This window comes from Leptodactylus fuscus, chromosome 6 (assembly GCF_031893055.1).
Source record: "Leptodactylus fuscus isolate aLepFus1 chromosome 6, aLepFus1.hap2, whole genome shotgun sequence".
Lineage (NCBI taxonomy): Eukaryota > Metazoa > Chordata > Amphibia > Anura > Leptodactylidae > Leptodactylus > Leptodactylus fuscus.
In genome coordinates, this window is record NC_134270.1 from 712,501 (window position 1) to 721,235 (window position 8,735).

Consider the following 8,735-nt stretch of genomic DNA (forward strand, 5'->3'; position numbering starts at 1 on the left):
TGTCCCCCCACCCACGAAGTGCGATCCAAGGCAGCGATCAGTTACTATGACAGCTCCCTGGCCTGTGATTAGTACAGTTATATATAGCACATGGTAAGCGGGGGCGCCATTTCAACTATTGCATTGGGGCCCAGAATCTTCAAGTTACGCCTCTGCTTGGAAATAAATGAATTATACAGAGGCAATCGCTATACATGAGGCCAATGGCGGAGACCCTTATCCCGTGTCGGAGAAGTGATGGGTCTAGTTTGGGTCTAGGAAGATCCTTGGCCAGTTCAGACACTGCCTTAGTAATATATCATACCGGTGTCTTAAGTCTTAGAGGAGCTTTTGGCCCCTTCGGGTATCAGGGCCCCGTGCACTTGCTACATCTACCACTGTCTTTCCTCCAGACCGCCATATGTCATCCTAAACTCACATTTTCCCTTCCGATAAGTAAAAATTTCAATTTCTAGATACAGCTAGGATACAAAACTGACTTAAAAGACGGCGACAATGAAGGAGGCTTAAAAATTCATACTTGAGAACAAGCTTTTCATCTTAAAGATTAATATTTATCCGCAAGAAGGAACTTGCCGATGATTGAGGTGGATAATGGGAGGCGGAGGGGACCGAACAATCTGCCACATCATTTGGTTACGTGAAAAGAGACTCCGGGAAAGCAAGGAGAGAATAAGGGAACCTGTCACATCGCCACAGCGCGAAAACAACCAGCCCCGCGTCTAAATCAATTATTCCACGTTGCACACCGCCACATCGTCTCGGATAAAATAGACTGTTGTTATGTCGATGCTGACAAACTGCTCACACCTACACTGCCAGGACACTTACAGGAGGCGAGAAGAATTTATTTTATTCCACTCTGTCATTTCTCTTGTCTTTTACATTGACAGTATCTTGAATATCCTTGGATATACCGAGAGGAGGGAAGGAATAAACACGAGGACGAAACTGAAGCCGAGATTTGGTTAAGTGTGAAAGATTGTCCTCGGATTTATCTGCACTAGAAATGGAAAGAAAGCCGTCTTAGTATAAGAGTCACCCGAGAACCGAACCCTCTGCCTCGTGGAATTTATATGGGTTATATAGTATATAGTATATGGGTTATATAATATATTGTATATGGGTTATATAGTGGTTTATGGTCCTGGAATTCTTTTTCTTGCAGTATGTTGGTACAAACTTTTCAGTAGATAGAATGATAGATATGGGTTAGATAAATAGGATTAGATAGATAGATAGATAGATAGATAGATAGATAGATAGATAGGAGATAGATAGATAGATAGATAGATAGATAGATAGGAGATAGATAGATAGATAGATAGATAGATAGATATGAGATAGATAGATAGATAGATAGATAGATAGATAGATAGATAGATATAGATGATAGATAGATAGATAGATAGATAGATAGATAGATAGATAGATAGATAGATAGATAGATAGGAGATAGATAGATACATAGATAATGGATAGATAGATAGATAGATAGATAGATAGGAGATAGATACATAGATAATGGATAGATAGATAGATAGATAGATAGATAGATAGGAGATAGATAGATAGGAGATAGATAGATAGATAGATAGATAGATAGATAGATAGGAGATAGATAGATAGATAGATAGATAGATAGATATGAGATAGATAGATAGATAGATAGATATAGATGATAGATAGATAGATAGATAGATAGATAGATAATGGATAGATAGATAGATAGATAGATAGATAGGAGATAGATAGATAGATAGATAGATAGATAGATAGATAGATAGATAGATAGGAGATAGATAGATAGATAGATAGATAGATAGGAGATAGATAGATAGATAGATAGATAGATAGATAGATAGATAGGAGATAGATAGATAGATAGATAGATAGATAGATAGATAGGAGATAGATAGATAGATAGATAGATAGATAGATAGATAGATAGATAGGAGATAGATGATAGATAGATAGATAGATAGATAGATAGATAGATGATAGATAGATAGATAGATAGATAGATAGATAGATAGATAGCAGATGACAAAGCTTCTGGGAGAATGTCCTATGGACAGATGAGACAAAAAAGGAACTTTTTGCCAGGCACATCAGCTCTATGGTCACAGATGGAAAAATGAAGCCTTATCTTGAAAAGACACTATCCCTACTGTGACACATGGAGGAGGCTCTGTTATGTTCTGGGGCTGCTTTGCTGTATCTGGCACAGGGTGTCTTGAATCTGTTCAGGGTACAATGAAATCTCAAGACTATCAAGGGATTCTAGAGAGAAATGTGCCAGAAAGTGTCAGAAAGCTTGGTCTCAGTCACAGGTCCTGGTCTTGTAACAGGATAATGATCACGAGGAGGGGCCAAAATATCTGCTGAGAAGTGCAGAAGTCTCATTGACAGTTACAGGAATCGTCTGATCGCAGCGATTGCACCAAAAGATTGTGCAAAAAAAAAAAAAAAAATTAAGGGAACCGTCATTTCTATCCATGCCTGTGTCGTGAGGTTTATTATTAAAAAAAAATTCTGTTGGAGAGAAAAGCAAAGTCTCACTTTCATTTGTTCATTTTCATAGAATTTTTTTATTACTTTTGTCAGATTCCGGTTATTTCTGTGACCATTGTGGGGTTTTCTTTCATTAAAACGAGGGGATCAACAATTTTGGCCACGTGTGGATGTGTTTCAGCCTGTACACCTGAATCTCCTAGCACATACACTGTGGGTGAAGGTTAGTCACGTATGGAAAGTCATTTTCCACCTTCTGCACATAATTATCTGGGGCGCGTAATTACCAGATATAACAGGAAACATCAGGATCAACCTAAATATGGCAGATAGACTAATTTTCTTGGGATATTTATAGTCGAGAAAAGTTTAATCAACTAAGCTATGACTCTGTGGACTAGGACTTACATTGTATATGTGGGGACTCCCAGCTTTAGCATTAAACATGTTAAGTTTCCCTGCAGCACCTCCGCAGGTGACATAAGGCATTACATGGCTCTTTGTGTAATGCAGGATAGGACACTCTTTGTGACCTCTTTCTTGAATAGATGACCCTCACCCCTAGAAGGGACCATGCCAATGGGGTTTTTTTTGTAGACCAAAAATCTACATTAGTCCAACTCCTCATTAGTTCAATGACATCACAGATACACGTTTGTCATAAGAGGTCAATGATCTTTCACTGGAGAGTGTTTTGGATCATTTCATCACGCTATGCCATAACCTTTCGGGATATATTGTCCAAAGACTGCCCTTCATGGTTTACTCTGTTACGTATTCTTGTCCTGATGAGGACTAACAAGTCAGGAACATTCGTGAACGTTAAAGCAAACAACTCTATGACTTTGGGCCTTATCTGTGCTACACAAAAGTTCCGGGTGCCTAGTTCACCACAGGCGGGAAAAGAAAAATTTTCATGACGCCGTCCTATATCCAAAAAATGTGGCACAAACCCCTTGTTTTTGGAAGTTGTTATAAAAATGATGACATATTAATAATTTGTTTTACAGTCTCTGGGATTCTATTGTCTTTAAATCATTCTAAGGTATCCTGTTTACCGATTTTAATGTTGTTTTGATGAATTCCTATTTCGATTAGATAGCGTTCCTATTCTTCTGCCTGGCAGGGTGGCGAATGAGTCACAGAATGCATCTCTGTGTTTCCAATAAATAATTTTCCAGAATTGAATATTGTTCCTGCAACAAGATAGAAGGTTATTATTATGGTTAACACATGGATGTTCTGAATAGTGTTTTTGATCTATTAAATATAATTAGGGATCGTAATGTTAATCAATATAGACTTGTACATAATGAGCAGTCTGATGCTTGCCTACTGCACTCCACTAAATCTCTTGGACATATAATGGTAACTCTCCAGCAATATAATAATAGAGAAGTCCAAACAATGATAAATTGCGCAATTATAAAACTGACTTGTGTCTAATTTAAATGTGAGTGCTGTTCGCAGAACCTCCGGTGTATTTCTGATGTACACTGCCTCCAGCTTGTAAGATCTGAAAGGGAGAAACCTGTGACAAGCAGGAGGCAGGGGAAACAGGCTGGAGCAGCATCACATGAGATACACTGAGATTCTCCAGTGTTATAAAGTAAGCAGAAAGTAAGGAGGAACTTGAAGTGCTCTTACTCCACAGATTTCTTGGCTCTTTCTTGTTCCGCGCTCTCCTCCATGGTTTACTTTCTTATTAGCATCAGACATAATGCAGAGTGTCTCATGCTGCAGGTTCTGCAGCTGACTTTATGTAAACCCTATTACCTATCAAATTGGGAGTCTTGGAGCTCTCAGACAACAACCCTCCATGCCAAGCTCCACCCTCTTTTTCCCACTCTATGTCCCTTAAAGGGGTATTCCCACCTCACATACTCAGCAGTCTTCACTCTTGTAAAATCTTCTTTCTTCCTGGTTTCTTGCATCATTTGGTGGGCGGGGTTTCACAGGCAACCTGCCCTTTAGCTCTGCCCCAAATTCGTGTGTAGCTCCGCCCACATTGGACTATGAAGTACAGGCAGCAGCAACTCCATTCTGTGTTACATACAGAGACTGCCTGTCTCTGCCATCATGAGCACAATTGAATTAGCTGGCCTGATAACTGGGAGAACAGAAGAAATGAAAGCAGCTCCTCTATCTGAGTGCAGGACCTAGGTCACATGGTGTAGACACAGGAATAGCTAGATACACAGGCTCGCTCCCTGCACTTAGCCCCTCCTCCCTCCCCCTGAGAGCAGCAGATACATCATTTGACTCAGGAGCAGCTAGGTCAGGGCTGTGGCCACAAAAAATTGAATAAAGTAAGATAGTGGACAAACAAAGCAGTTTTGCTCAAGCAGTGTATTTAGGAAAAGTCTTACATCCACATTAACCAGCAGTATAGATAGGATCCTTGTGATGGGACAACCCCTTTAAGGTGCAGGAGAACAGTCATATAATAGGTGACTCCATAGAATAACTCATAGTACAATTCTAAAAACTCCTTTCACATTATACATACAATACTCACACTTCCTGTTTAAAATAACTGTATGCAGAATCTCCAGTGTATTTTTAAATAAAGAAAATAGGCAGCACCCCCAAAAGCTTCAGTTAAAAAACAGATGGATTTCTTTCAAAAAGCAAAAATCCTTTCACATTATACATACAATACTCACACTTCTTGTCTAACATAACTGTGAGTACTGTATGCAGAATCTCCGGTGTATTTTTAAATAAAGAAAATAGGCAGAACCCCCGAAAGCTTCAGTTAAAAAACAGATGGATTTCTTTCAAAAAGCAACATGGGAATGCAACTGAAGCTTCTCTCTCCTTGCATTGAGGAATACAATGCTCTTATAGTTATTGATATAAATCTCTTTCTTCTGTATGAAGTAGCATAGCACACATTTTCTATACATTGGGAGTCTATGGGTGACAGATGTACCTGTATACCTATCCAGTGTCATACATCATTGGGAAATCCTCTGATGTATACCTCTGAAGTCCAGCGCAGGCGCAGTATAAATACACCCTTATACTCCTGCCTGTGTTTGCAGCTATAGAAGTGTTCACAATTTTCCTTTATTTTCCTTATGGAACGATAGGATATTCTCTAAAGAAAGGAACAAAGGGAAAAAGGTGAAAAATTCTCATTAAACGTCTGCAGTAATTTCCACAAAGCGATTCAAGTTAAGAAAGTGCCATTGTCGTGTTACAAATACTTGTTAATAGCCGAAACCCAAATGATAGGCTTTGATGTGCCTACATATAATGGATTAGTACGTAACAAACATAAGAAACCAAATAAATGTTTTATTAAACATGGAACCAAATTCCTAGAAGAAAAAGAAAAAAGCATTGACTAAACCAGGGACTGTATATAGAGTCATTCCGTTCCATTAATGTGACGAGGATTCATAAATTAACCGGATTCCAGTTGTATATTCCGCAAGTATTAGTGTAAGTGGCCTCAGGAATGACATACGGCGTATAAATGATAATAGGGTATTCTAAGAATGAGACATCAACGGCGGCTGCTCGCTGCGAAATCTCAAGATCTGCTGCTGTAATGAAAAGGTGGCGCATTCTCGGAATAGTCGTCCTGCGGTGACGGACGGAAGAATAAACTGCTACACTGTCTACCAATAAGTATCTGCACACTTTGACGAAATTCTGAGTTATTTTTCTATGTCAGTTGTGATGTATGGCGATTCTTTTTTCATGTTGTATCGTTTTCCACAACTTTACCTTTCAATAAAAAGAGAATTTGAAAGAAAGTATCTGCACACTTATGCAAATGAAGATATCTGCGGTCGTGATGTCCGTCACGCCTTCCGCCATTAGTGCATTGGCATTAGTCGCATGCAAGATGCCACGAAGTGCAGAAATGTCCGATTTCATAGTAATGGGCGACCCCGCGCATTTCACTCAAGTATCTGGAATTACAATAATATCATATATATGACAATTTTAACAATTATCCGCTTCATTGTATACACAGGGTTAAAAAAAAACAAACAAAAAACATCACTTTTTTTCTAAATCCAGGCTGTCTGTGATTTGTTGCCCCATTATAGTAAATATAGGTCGAGCTGCGATACCACACATAACCTGTAGACAGGTGTGGCGCTATTTTTATAGTAAATCAGCCATACTTTTCTAACCCTTTCAGAATTGAAATGTATAACAATGTCTCAGATTTATCCTGACGGGTCCCCTGTGCATGATATCCCTCCTTTTGTGCAGGAAATGTACTCAAAGAAGGTGAATGTATTAAAATTGTTTAAGGGGAACATGTCAGGATGGCTATGGATCACATCCATGCAATAGTGTCGACAGGCTGCATTGTTTTGGCAATCGGTGTGTATTCAGATTGACAGCCTTCTCCCCGTGCACAATAATAGGGAGAAATCTGTCAAATGGCAGTTCAATAATAACTCATTTTTTCAAGGTTACTCCTACCCAAGATCTGATGGATGGTTAAGGGACTGATGGTAAGTTTTACATAGGGATATGCACCTATAGGGGTCCTTATTCTCTAGTCCAGTTTTCTGCTCTTCTCCTTTTCTTCATGTTCTCTTCCTCTTCTTGTCTTTCCCCCGCTCCTTGGTGTTTTCTCTGCAGCTTCTTATCCACAGTATAATGGACTATAGAAATAGATTCTAATTGCTACCAGGAAACCGTCAACAAGTATGTTAGATTAATATCTGTATTATTTGCTCTCCGTTGTAGGAAACAATAATCTACAATATCTGTATATATGACATGGGATAAATTAAGGTGAACTTTCCCTTTAAATACAGATTTTTTTGTTCACGTTGAGCGACTACGGCATAAAACTGCTTCATGAATAATTTCTGTACAATAGGAGATGTAGTCGTGTTACTCTGAGAATGAATGGCTCATAATAGGCTTAGGCGCTCCAGCTCCGTTACAAAGTGTCCCTGGAAATTATCTTAAAATGATGGCGACTATGCTTTGATTCAATCATTCCCCCTTAAAACCCCTTTTTGACTATGTGTCTCGCGTGCAAGCCTACTATTAATGCACAAAGGAAATATCAAAATGATTAAGACTACACAAGACTATAGGAGGCTTAATTTACAACAAAACGCTAAAAATAGCATCAAAGGATTCATCCGAGGATAAAAGGAATGGAAATGCGTGTAAAAGATACATGAGAGGAAATCTATGAAGACAGGCTTTTCATATGCCAGTCTTGATCTCGTGTACACTTGAGAAAAAGGCATGAAAGATATTGAGAGGGGCACAAATAAATTATCACTAATGTCTCAACAAACGTTGCCTAAACCAATAGTACAGGTGACAATAAGAAACTTTGTAATATAACTTCTCAGAGAAAAATGCTTCTCTTTCCACTTGCATGGCTCTTTCCATCACTTCGAAACTTTCCCCTGTAAAAATTGGAATCTGAAGTATCAAATTAGAGTTACTGTTAGAGAATACTGCTAGAAAATTGGTGGTTCTGGTGACAGTAACCTATCTATCTGCAGGGCTGGGGTGATATGCTGGTTCTGGTGACACTAACCTATCTATCTGCAGGGCTGGGGTGATATGCTGGGTCTGGTGACAGTAACCTATCTATCTGCAGGGCTGGGGGGATATGCTGGGTCTGGTGACAGTAACCTATCTATCTGCAGGGCTGGGGTGATATGCTGGTTCTGGTGACACTAACCTATCTATCTGCAGGGCTGGGGTGATATGCTGGGTCTGGTGACAGTAACCTATCTATCTGCAGGGCTGGGGGGATATGCTGGGTCTGGTGACAGTAACCTATCTATCTGCAGGGCTGGGGTGATATGCTGGTTCTGGTGTCAGTAACCTATCTATCTGCAGGGCTGAGGTGATATGCTGGGTCTGGTGACAGTAACCTATCTATCTTCAGGGCTGGGGTGATATGCTGGTTCTGGTGACAGTAACCTATCTATCTGCAGGACTGGGGTGATATGCTGGTTCTGGTGACAGTAACCTATCTATCTGCAGGGCTGGGGTGATATGCTGGTTCTGGTGACACTAACCTATCTATCTGCAGGACTAGGTTGATATGCTGGTTCTGGTGACAGTAACCTATCTATCTGCAGGGCTGGGGTGATATGCTGGTTCTGGTGACAGTAACCTATCTATCTGCAGGGCTGGGGTGATATGCTGGTTCTGGTGACAGTAACCTATCTATCTGCAGGACTGAGGTGATATGCTGGTTCTGGTGACAG